This window comes from Natator depressus, chromosome 15 (genome assembly GCF_965152275.1).
Source record: "Natator depressus isolate rNatDep1 chromosome 15, rNatDep2.hap1, whole genome shotgun sequence".
Lineage (NCBI taxonomy): Eukaryota > Metazoa > Chordata > Testudines > Cheloniidae > Natator > Natator depressus.
Window position 1 is genome coordinate 21,045,982 of NC_134248.1, and position 12,150 is coordinate 21,058,131.

General features: G+C 41.6%; 1 protein-coding gene across 18 annotated transcripts in view; it reads left to right on the plus strand.

Moving 5' to 3' along the window:
• The window catches only part of RIMBP2 (RIMS binding protein 2), a 277,138-nt gene that overhangs the window by 164,676 nt on the left and 100,312 nt on the right, over positions 1–12,150 (plus strand). For 16 of the 18 annotated variants that reach the window (XM_074972303.1, XM_074972308.1, XM_074972315.1 and 13 more), the window contains one exon: positions 253–375. The exons of the other annotated variants lie outside the window; for them this stretch is intronic. The gene's annotated coding sequence lies outside the window, so the exon portion shown is untranslated. The remainder of the gene's footprint in view (positions 1–252; positions 376–12,150) is intronic. 18 annotated transcript variants of the gene reach the window in all.

Below are 12,150 nucleotides of genomic sequence, written 5' to 3' on the forward strand. Positions count from 1 at the left end.
GCCTTCTTCTACTGTTTCCTTTTTTCACTCAAGTTTAACCCCTTACCTAATTTCAATTTTTGCTTTTGTTTCTTATCTCTTATTTTCTGCTTTATATTTTTTCCTGTCCCCATTTGATGGCCTTGGGCAGAATTGCACAAGCGACTGGTATTCGTTTCAGATGTGCTTTTCTCTTGGTAAATTGTCTACATTGAGAGTACTTTACCTCTCACGCTTCTTTTTTATTTTATTTTACTTTTTTTATATTTTTAGGTGAAATCAGACTATGTTCAGCTTAGAGAAACCCTCACCATAGTGACCAAAGAACGAGATTTGGCTCTGAAGGAGAAACACCAGCTCCAAGCCAAGCTGGAGAACTTAGAGCAGGTCCTAAAGGTATGGCTAATACAATGAAGTCTGGTAACTCAGTGTCTAATACCTTTGCCTATGTTCTTCATTTCAAATGTAAGAGGCTGTAATAGAATGCTAGAAGAAATATGCTTTCTCTGATGATTCTGTTGCCTGTATAGCATCCCAATTAAGCAAAACATTTATGGGAACATGATGATGATGATTACTTCAAGCACAAGTAAATTCATTCCTATGCAGCAAAACACTTAAGCATGCGCTTGAAGTCACTGGAACCTGAACATGTGCTTAAGTGCTTTGCACAATAGACACAGAATAAGTCGTGCTTACTTGCTTTGCTAAATAGGGGCCTTCCTGACCATTAGATAAAGATGACTTATATTACTATTTTTCCCCCCGATGGTCTTGGAATAAAATGAAATAAATAATGAAGATACCACTTTGAGGGAGTCATCAAACAAAAAGGGAGGGGATATAAACTAAATTCTAGCTGCATTTAGGATTTTACAAATTGCTGTTCGAGTGATTTGAGCTCATAGTTACTGAATGGGAATCAAGTTGATAGGAGGAGGAAAGTATTTATTAAAATCAGCTGTTTGGGTAAAGGATTGAAGTGGTTCACTTTCGGGGATGGCAGTGCCATAGAGATTGTCATGGGGTCAAATCTTGTCCATGTGGATAGTGATAGAAGGTCATTGCCAGCTGAATGCGGCTTCTAACCTGGTGATCTAAGCTAGTGGGTGTCAGTCCAGTTCCTTATGGAGAGGTGTCCACAACCCACCAAATAAAGCCCACTACCACATTTGGATCTAATTCCATGACTGTTAGAAGTCTTACAAGAGTGTTCAAGGACTGAGAGAGCCATGGAGACTAATATGTCCTCTTACTCCAGATGTGATCCCTCCAGATTGAGGCTGAATAGTTGTGGGAGATGCTTATGGAGCCGGTGTCCATGCTCCAGCTGTTCTGTAGAGACACAGAGGTTTTTACTTTGCAGAGTCATCAGTTTGGCACTTCCTTTTAAACTTTAACAAATTCTCTTTATCTTTAATCACACATTTAATCCTTTCAGTCTGGGATTTTATAGTATGTTAAGGGCACTATCATACTTCTGTTTAGATGGTGATTGTATAATAGTATGTGTAGCATTGCTTCCATTAAATAATTAATAATTTAATAATTAAATAATTCAATCAACAAATACTGTAGGAACACAGATAGCAGTAGTCCATTTCTGCTATGTCCGGATTTGTCAATATTTGCATCCTATCACACTGTAGCTTTTAAAGTGTATATATGTGTATTCTGATTCACTAAAGGCAGAATTCTGTTGAATGTTCTCCATAGGTGGTTTATTTTGGTATGTCTTTAATAGACTCAGATGTTAGGGCCAAATTGTGATACCCTTATTCACATATTTTGTCAGAATCTGGCTATTCATGTTAATTGTAAAATTGAGTTATGAATCTTTATATATCATTTGCTCTGTTCTTATAATGTTCACCTCTCACAGCATTGTAATTTGCATCTCTATAACGCAATGTGAATTATGGCTGTACTGAAGATGCAAGAGTCTCAATTAGGAGGTCCCAGTTTTTCTCAGCATGGAGACCAACAAACCACGCTGTTGAATTCTCTGAGCTTTTTCTTAAATTTCCCCCCAGTTGTTGTTTGTTTCTTTTATGGAAGGGCTAGGCACTCCAGTCAAGGATTGGGGCCTTATTGCGCTATGGGCAGTACAGACATCTAACGACGAAGGCAGCCTCTGACTTGGAGAGCTCCCAGTGTGTATGTGATGGGCTGTGTCATCTGGATGAAACAGACAAACAGAGTGGAGATGAGTTGAGAGGATAAGGTCAGAGTGAACAGTAAAACAGAGCTGATCAGGAAAAACAAGCCACAGCTCATCACTTGCCCAGCCGTTGTAGATATTGCAGCAGAGTTAGCTTTTGAGGAGGGATTTTGCCAGGGAGGTGGTAGCTTCAGGGATTTTACCAGGGAGCTTTTCCAATGCAAAGATGGGCAGCATGAGAGAAAGCACAGGTGTGCTTGAGTGAGAAGTGGTCAGGCAAGTGGACCATCACTTGCAGAGCAGAGGCGAGGGCTAGCAGTAAGATAAGCCTTTAGGCCTGATAGGGAGAGTGTGACTAAATGAAGAAGGGCCTTAAATGGCCCTTAAAGTCAAGGACCTTGTGTCTGAGGGGGTGCAAAAATGGAGTTGGGGAGGGATGCAAAGCGGGGTGTGACGTGGTCCTGTTGGAGAGATGAGCCAGGAATATGGTCTCAGAAACACTGTTTTGAATGGCTTCTGCTCTCCCTGCGGCAGGAAATGTGGCTCTCTAGTTTACAAATGCCTTTCCCATGGTTTTTACCACATCATCTAGATGTGTTTTAAAAAGAGTCACACGACACAGAAATAAAAACGCGGGGACCTTAGAGCTACCACTGTTTCTAACAATGGTGGAGCTGCATTGCTGGTAGTGCGACAGTGGTAATTTTTAAGAGAAAAGCACATTGTAAACACAGCCTGTGTGTCAGACATACCTTCACAGTCTGGAAGGACTAAGGATATGTTCAGACAGTTCGAATGGAATGTTGATCCAGTGTTGAGCTTTTTTTGACAGGGTGCCAGGCTGTGGTTTGTTTGACATGGTGAAAAACCTGAAGTTTTCCCTTTTCAAACCACTGAAGCAGTGAGCAAAGAAGAGATGAAATAGAGGAAGAGGAGGCAAGTATCTGAAGTAGAATAAAAATAGATGGACTGAGTTCTTCAGTGAACTCTCAAGGTTACAAATAAGAGTTTTCTGCAAAGAATGTTTGATTAATAATGCTGGCAAGCTCGAGCTGATGTTTGTCATAGGTAGAATTGGGCAATATTTTTTCGATGCAGGGAAACTATTCACAAATTCTGGTCCGATTTGGCTAATAGTTTTGGCCAAAAAAAAAAACCAAAAAAAACCCTGAAAACAAAAAATTCAGAAAAGTTGAAACAAACTGTTTGGACAACATTACTTCAAATCACCATTTCTGAAACAAAATGACATTTTTAAAATGGTTTTGTTTTGTTTTTTGACCTGAATAAAATTTTGGGAGTTTTTGCATTTTGTTGAGAGAAACTGGAAAAATCCACTTTAGGACTGAAACAAGCCAAATTATTGTTTGGATTTTTTTGGTTTGGCCACTAAACCAAAAAATCAATTATTCACTCAACTCTAGTTGTAGATGCCAACCATGTATTTAGAAATGGGTTTGGCAAAGACTTGGTGCTTGATTTGTGCTCCCATAGACCTCAGTGGGAGTTTTGCCATTGGCTGCAGTGGAAGCTGATTTTGGGTCTTTGGAGATACATGTGATGATGAAAGCAGGTTCTTGCCTCGCTAATCGTTAACATGGAGAAGTCTCATTGTGTTGCTGCAATTTCATGAACGTGCCATTCCAAAACCTCTCTCCATAGCTTTTGTTTAGTGTTGACTTAGAGATGAAGAAAAGGCTTTCAATTTAGCAGATGGGGATCAATAATGGATACAAGTTACATCTCAGTGAACCACTAGAGAACTGTGGGAATGTCAGAGTCAAGCTGGCTGCTGCACAAGCCTAACCGTCCCAGGCTATGTCTACACTACTGCGATAAGTCGACCTACTCTATGCAACTCCACGTGAATAACGTAGCTGGAGTCGACTTACCTTAGGTTGAGTTACTGCGGGGTCTGTACTGTGGGGCGTCGACAGGAGAAACTCTCCTGTTGACTTACCGTACTCTTCTCGTCGGGGGGTAGAGTACGGGGATCGACAGGAGAGCGATTTGCTGTCAATTTGGCGGTTCTTCACTAGACCCACTAAATCGACCGCCGGTGGATCGATCTCAGAGCGTCGATCCTGACTGTAGTGTAGACCTGCCCCCAGCAAGCTTTAGGAGGCCTGAGCCATAGTCACTCACTGGATAAGGCCCAGGCTCTTCACTACCCTGAGTATTGCTCTGAAGGAGATTAATAGTGTTCTAGTTGCCAGTGGGCAGTCAGCACCAATAGAACAAATTGAAAATTACAGTGCAAATAAAAAATGCATGTAATGGAAAAGGAAAATTAAACTGCATACTCGAGTGGCGGTATGATGTACTGCCTCTGCCTGAGACCAATGTGATCTTCCCTCTGAGCAAGAAGGGATGCCTTCTCTTGGGCTGCAAGCTAATTTACTTTTTGGGTTATTTCCTTCCTGGGCTTCTGGGGAATAGAAAAATGACAGCTCCACAAACACGGCTGAATGATGTGTTACACCACTCTGATTAGTGCTCTAGTACTTGACGTGGACCTTGACAGAAAACCAAAGCTCATTTCACAAGGGACTTGGCCGGGATCCCCATGTAATGAACCTGGGACACAAGCTAGAGAGATGCAGAACTTCACTGACTCCAGGGGCATGTAGCAGAGAGAAGAAAACCAAAAAAGAAAAAAGGAAATGAACTGTAAATCCATGGCTCATGAGACGGCTGAAAAATAGACGGCTGTGAATTGACAGTAATTTGCATTTAATCAAGTTTAGTGTCAAAATAAGAACTGTTATTGGCTGGGCTTGTGCACCAGTAGACTTTGATGTGAGCAGTAAAACCTGTCTTCTAGTTCAGTATATATTTCGTCTACTAGATCCATAGATATATATTTTGCACTTGCAACTCTGCTAGGCAGATGGGTGCAAGCTGAGGGCTTATTTATTGGTTATTATTGCAAAAAAAGAGTAAAGAACATACACACAGTTCAGGAAGGTAATCTGATGGAGTATGCACCTCAGCACAGCTTGGATCTGGAATTTAGCATACATTGACTTGAATTGAATTACTCCATTTTATAACATTGTAGAGCAGACCCTGATGCAGGGTCTTTGTTTGAAAGTGCTGTTGACTTGGTTTCCACTGAAAGAAAATTTGTAATGTTATCATGCTTTTTTCCCTGATACTTTGTATGAGACAAAAGTGAGCATGACCCCGGTGGATTTGCTGCTATGGGCAACTGAATGCATTTTATGTTCTCTTCTGAAATCTATTGGAAATACAGGTGAAATAAATTAATATGTGTGAAATTTAAAACTCCCTTTCTCTGATCTTCAAAGCAACCCATCTGGTTAAATATTTTGCTTAAGATCGGCTGGATTGCAGCAAAGCAGCAACATCTTGTTGTGCTATCGCCTTTCCCCTAAGAAGCAAACCATTACATGTGGAGCCGTATCTCCTTTTTGCTGTGTGGCAGTAATCAGCATTTCTGATAAATGTGTGCTACTGAGATGCTAGGAATTGGAATTTTTACAAGAAAAGAGACTTTCTGTGATGACTTCATCCAGGGAAGCTGTATTTAAAAGTGCCCCAGGCACAATTTGATAAACTGGTACCTGAACCAAAACCACCCTTGAGTTTTGTTGATGTTTAGAATGTCTGAATGACATGGTCAGCTGAATCAAATCATTGTATCCAAACAGCCCTGAACTTTGGGGAAGTTCAAATTCTCTTATGAATTTTGCCGCTCAGATCCAGCTCTATAATTTCTCTCAACAGTACTAGCATCAGCACAGGGAGCTAGAATTTTGACTGCCAGAAATTTCACATATGAGCTCACAAGCCTGATTTTTGAGGATTCACTGTCAAGGCAGACAAAGGATGGGAGAGGAAAGAGTGTGGTAAAGTGACTTGCTTAATATCATGCACAAGGTAAGTAATTGAGTTGGGATTAGAGCCCAGATCTCCTAACTCTCAGTCTCGTGCCCTGTCCACTTGACGACACTCATGCTCAGGGGACACATTTGAAAGTTCAGGTGTAATTACTTTATTCAGGTTTGCAGAGAGGAGGTTGGGAGAATCATAGAATCATAGAATATCAGGGTTGGAAGGGACCTCAGGAGGTCATCTAGTCCAACCCTCACTAACACCTATGTTTGCACACTAATGGGCTGATCCGGCACTCTTTACTCAATAAGGACTCACATTGAGTTCAGTAGTAAAGTGCGGCATGGTTGGGCTCTTCCAGTGATGCTAAAGATAATAACGATACCCAGGCAGTGATCCTGCAAGCTGCCCTGCACAAGCAGAGGGCAGTGTCTGGGCAGAGCCATTTACGGGATTGGGCACCGTTTGTAGCTTGCTGCTTTCTGGTTTGAATGGGTGATGGTTTGGCAGTACGATCCAGAGAGAGAGCACTGAAAGAAGAGACAAGTGTTTGTGCTTCTCAAATGATGTGAAATGTTAGAGCTGGTTGGGAGATGATTTTTTTTTTCCCTTTGGAGAAAAAAAAATCAGGTTTTCATTAAAATAAAACCAGTTTTCAGGTTTTTGGCCACTAAAACAGAGAAGTTTTCATTTTGAAGCCCGTGGTTTTCAGCTGATGAATATTTCCTCCCAAAACTGTTTTTTTTCCTCCAAAAATTGTTTTTAAAGAAACCCATTTATTTTGAATGAGAAAGCTTTCTGTGAAAAACCTTCTGAATAGCTGTAGTAAACATGCAAAACTTACAATTATTTTGCCGTTGGGGGGGGGGGGGAGAGAGAGAGAAGGGTCTTTGGGAGCAAGAGTCCTCAGACAAGGCACGTTCCAGTAACATGCAGGCAAAAAAGGTTCCAAAAGAGGATAATGAAATTGCTGCAGTTTCCTGGCACATGAAGCTGCAGGCATGCTTTTTAATATTGCAGTGCACTGATGTTTCCATACCCATTTGTTATCCAGTTAATTTTCATAAAAGTGACCTCTCTGAGGGTAATTGTAACTTATTCCATCTCTAAACTTAAAGCATGTTCCCCACAGACTTTTTTATTGATTAAATTTCTACTGTAATGATTGTCTATTGTAATAGTTTTCCTGTAACAGTTTTCCATATCACGTTTGCCACCACCATGACTGGCACTGATTGACCCCTTTGTTGGCAGTTTAACAGGAAAGCTAAAGATAGAATGAGCCAAAGAGATTGACCATGTCGTACTTCTAAAGATGGATGCTCCAGGTCAAAGCTGAGGTACATTGGTGGGGCAGTGTGAGGAAACTTGTTTTGCTGTTTCAGCTTGTCTGTCACCCAGCTCTTCTCTCAATAGATATCTTCAGTGTGTTGTCGATCTAACATCTTCCAACAGGACTATTTTAGGGGCCAATCCTATGAGGTGCTGAGCTCCCTAAATTCCCATTTTGTCTTTAAAGGGTTCTGAGGACAAGCTTTTAAAATGTATTTCCATGAGTCCCTGAGCCAAGAGCATTAAGCTGCATTTAGATCTGCTAGGGACTCAGCTATGCCTTGAACTCTTACTCTCAGTCAAACCTGTAACTACCGGCCGTGCGCCCTGTGTCAGATGTTATGGCTAAAATAATCTATTTTAGACTTATATGCAATTATCTAATCAAAGTAACGCAGCATTTATTCTTCTCAGGTTTAATCCAAAAGTGAAAAACTAGGAGCTAAATTAAGTAAACCACACAATTTCCCTCCAGTTTATGGCTTCTCAAATCTCATGTATTCCTCCATAAATGAAACACTTTCTCATAGCTGAATTCCCCAAAGCCTCATATTAAGCAAGAAGTTTGGCATACTGCAGGCTGACATTTAAAAGTAAAAGTAATTTGTAATGCTTCATTTACTAAAGATGTTATAACCAACAGAACTGTTCCTCTAAAATCTCTCCTTTGTGACTTCTACCACGTAGCCCTCTTTCACACTTGAGCTACAGTCCCACTTGTGAATGCTTATTTCCCTGTCAGATACACATTTCTGTCTCTCCCCACCCTCTTTCCATCTGTCTTTTGAATGGTCATGAACACACATTTAATCTGTGGCTTCCGAGAAAGAAACTAGAGGGTCATATTCAGTCTTCCCTGAGCACAGTTATAAAGCTGCGCTTTTTTTGTTACCCAGGCAGAGATGTTGATATGGAGATGGGAAAACAATATAAAGGATTCACAGGGTCTGTCCAAAGAAAATGTGACCATGTATTGTAGCTAAGGAAGAAAGCAAAGGCCACAGAGCTGCTCCAGCTAATGGAACATGCTGCAGCTTGCCTCTTATGCAATAAACGCTGAAGGCAGTGTGCTACACGCTGAACCTCTGTATGCTTAGCTGGCTCTTTACTGCCGCAGTTGCAATCAGCATTGGTGCTTGAGCTGGCTCTCCCCTACTTTCAATAGGAAAGGGTAGCGGACAGGTGTTCAGAAGGAGAGCCCCTTGACTTTGGAAATTGATTCCCTGTGCTGGGTCTCTTAGACTTCAGGGTATGCATAATGCAAAGCCCATCATTTTTTACCGGCCTTTGGGGAAAGTGGGTGAACTGAATATTTGGGTGGTTGAAAATATTGATTTGGGAATTCTAAGGAAATACTTTTTTAATGCAACATACCGTTAACTTGTGATACTCATTACTGCAAGCTATTGTAGAGACAAATAATTTACTAAGATTAAAGCAGGGTTAAATATATACATGGATAAAAAGAGCATCCCGGGTTATATTAATCAGAACAAAATTTAAAGTCTTGATATACAGGTTATAAGCTGCTTATTATTTGGAGCAAGGAGGCTATTTCTCTCATACTGTACTGTTATACAAATCACACCTTACTGTGAAGTGTCTGGCATTTTATTCCTTCCTCTGAAGTTTCTGGTGTAGTAACAGGATAATCGGCTATTAACTTATTTTGGCATGACTATTCCTGCCATACCTCAGTGGATAAGCCACTGTTACTCCCTCTTTGAAGGAGTTTTCATCCACCAAGTCAATCGGTTATTTTAAGGTCTCCCTTCAAGTCTGCAGTTTTTATTTCCCTATTTTCCAGTGGCCCTATTTTCTTCATATATGGCTCCAGTAAAGTCATGAGAGGTCATCAAAATGTGTCATATATTTTACTAGACTTCTCAGTAAAGATGCTAAGCCAATATAAAGTTATTAAAAACAGATGATGGCTCAGAGCGGCTCCTTAGCTTCTGGACAAAAAGCTCCTAAGGTTTCAGTTTATAAATGGCACTTATTCAGGATGCTCTATTTTATGGATTTTTTTTTTTTTTTTTTTTTTAGCAATGCCTTGTCTTTATCAGAGCTAAACCTTTGCGAGCTGGTGGCTGGTGGGATGAGGAACTGGCCTCATGTACCTGACCTTAAATCTTGATGTCACTTTTTATAGTCTGCTTCATAGCTCTTTTTTGAAATTTCCTGGGGCTCGTTTTCTAAAGAATGAGATAAAGCGTTGTTGAGCCTTTACCAAAAGCAAATCTCTTGTCTTTTTTTCTTCTGGGCTGTTGTTAAAGAGAGAGTATTTTTGCCAGATTGCTCCTTCTCAGCTCACCTCAATCATGACCTGGTGGGAGTGTATTAAGCCAGAGTGTATTAAGAGAACATTTTAGATTTTGGCTTCAAGCCCAAGCCTCTTTTCCTTTCTTTTTTTGAGCAAAGATTGTGGAAGTGCTGAATGGCATCAAAGCTATGTTGGGAGATAGGTGGGAATGGATGACTCAGCAAGTGTAGAGCACTAGCTAAAAGGCAAGCTGAGAACTGCTGTTCTTGTAGCCTGTTTTAAATAGCCACCGAAACTGGCCACTTAAAGAGATGGGTGTTCCAATAAAGCTGGAGCACACTGGTGCTTGTGGTGTTCAGTGATCACTCAGTGGTTAAGGTGCTTGCCTTATTCTGTGCTAGTTCCAGCTGGTTCTGCATAACAGCAAGAGCTTCCCAGTTGCCTGCTCGGACTCACTGCTTGGGAAGCTCAGCCCTTAAAGGAACAGTCCTGAGTATCACAGTAGTCAGTACATTGCAGGATACCTTGGGGTGATCTTTTAAGACAGGAGTTTGTCTGTTAGTGGTGGCCCTTTGCATGTTTCATTTCACGTGGTTCTCATGATTCCCAGTTTCTAGGGAATGCTTCTGAACCCAGTGTTCAGTTTATGCAGATGGATCTGAGTGAAGCAGGTACAGTGTTTGCTCCTTGTTTTATAAAACAAGTGTTTTTCAATATTTTCATTATTGGGAACTATTCCCATCCCTTCTATCATGTAGCTACATTGTCTCAGTACACAAACATTTCTTTGAAAGATTGCTTTGTAACGCATAAGCAAACAATGCTTTTTTGTCCAAGGAGAAAGAGGAAGTAATTGAATAAAGATGAGGTTTAGCTTGTTGACGATACATAGTTTTTTCAGTTGTTTAAAGATCCTAAAGTAGCTTTGGGTCCCATAAGCCACTGACTGTGGTTTTACTACATACTATGGGGACTTTGGATCCTCTTACGCCTCAAAAGCCAGAGCAAAGGCAGTGTTTGTGATGTTCCTCTAAGTCAGATTTTTCCTTCACAAATACGTTTCTATGAGGAAAAATGCCTAGTCCTGCAGAAGCTTATATTCCCTGCTCTGTGCCGCAACCCTTGTCTGCTTGTAGCTCAATTGCTGCAGGGATTCCTGGCCTGGGGCTGCAGGAACCTGTGCAAATAGACTTTTACTGTGCCTACGGCGGCTAGCCCCACAAGATCCTCTATTCCGTGCTCTGTCCTCCTTCCTCTGCTGCCTGCAGTCTAGGTGCTGGGGAGGCCAGGGGACTTTTAGTGGCCAGTTGCACTGCAGCCTGTAGGGACTCAAGCTAGAGCGGCTCCATACACACAAGAAGACCCCCGGCAGTAACAAGTGGTACTGCACCTGGTAGTGCATCCACCACATGACACATTTATGGTACTACCGTGCAGCTGGTAAAAGACTCTGTAGTTCTCCGTGGCTTTCTAACTTCCAGACTGGTGAGAGACTGTATTTCCTAGGGTCATGACACATGTTCTCCCTAAGTCCTGGCCTGGCCTGGACAGACATAGAAGGGACTGATTTCACTGCATCCCTGCCCTCTGCACTGTAGTCAACAGATTTCTGAAGTTGGCCCCTCTCTACACCCTGCCGTGCAGTTCAGCACATAGACCATAGTTTGCAGCAAACCAGCAGCTCTGAGTAGTACATGAAGGCAGGAGGGAGGTTAGGGACTTTCACAAGAGAAAGCGAAGGCTCACACTGGTACCTTTAAGGGAACCTATCCCTAGCTAGCATTGCAAGCTGAGGTCACAATCAGTGAAGTAATGCTCAGAACCAGAGCTGTGGTGCTACTGTGGCCCAGGTAATTTTCAATCTCTGCAAAATTGTTTACTCAGTCTCTCTGCTCAGTTGCATCCTGGGGAATATCTCTTACCAGAGTAGTTTAGTTTAGCAAAATGTACATAGAGCACACTTATGTTGGAAGCCGGTCCATAGTGAGTTCTGTGTTCCCTTTGCAGTTTAGAAATGACCCGAGGGACTTCCAACAATCATAGAATCATAGAATATCAGGGTTGGAAGGGACCTCAGGAGGTCATCTAGTCCAACCCCCTGTTCAAAGCAGGACCTAATCCCCAACTAAATCATCAGCTAGGGCTTTGTCAAGCCTGACCTTAAAAACCTCTAAGGAAGGAGATGGTGGTGATGTCTCAGTGATGGGAGAGGAATATGATCTCAGCAGTGACATTTTTGGCTTGGAAGAGTCAGAGGCAAAAATTAGGATGGCTAAGGAGGCTGAATCTTCAATGCATTGACAAGGGCTTTAGCCCTGAGGATAATGAGGAAAGGGAAGGTTTTGGTGATATTAGAGTGACTGGTCATGGGGGGATGGGATGATAAGAGTCAGTGATGACATGATGATGCAGTCCTGGTACACTGGAAGCTGAGTGCAGGTGGACTTGTTTTGCTCTGACTTATTTCTAACCAATACACAACAAATTACTTGGCGCATATATATATAATATGCATGGCAAAAAAATATAATTTTGATGAATAATATCTGTTTATTTT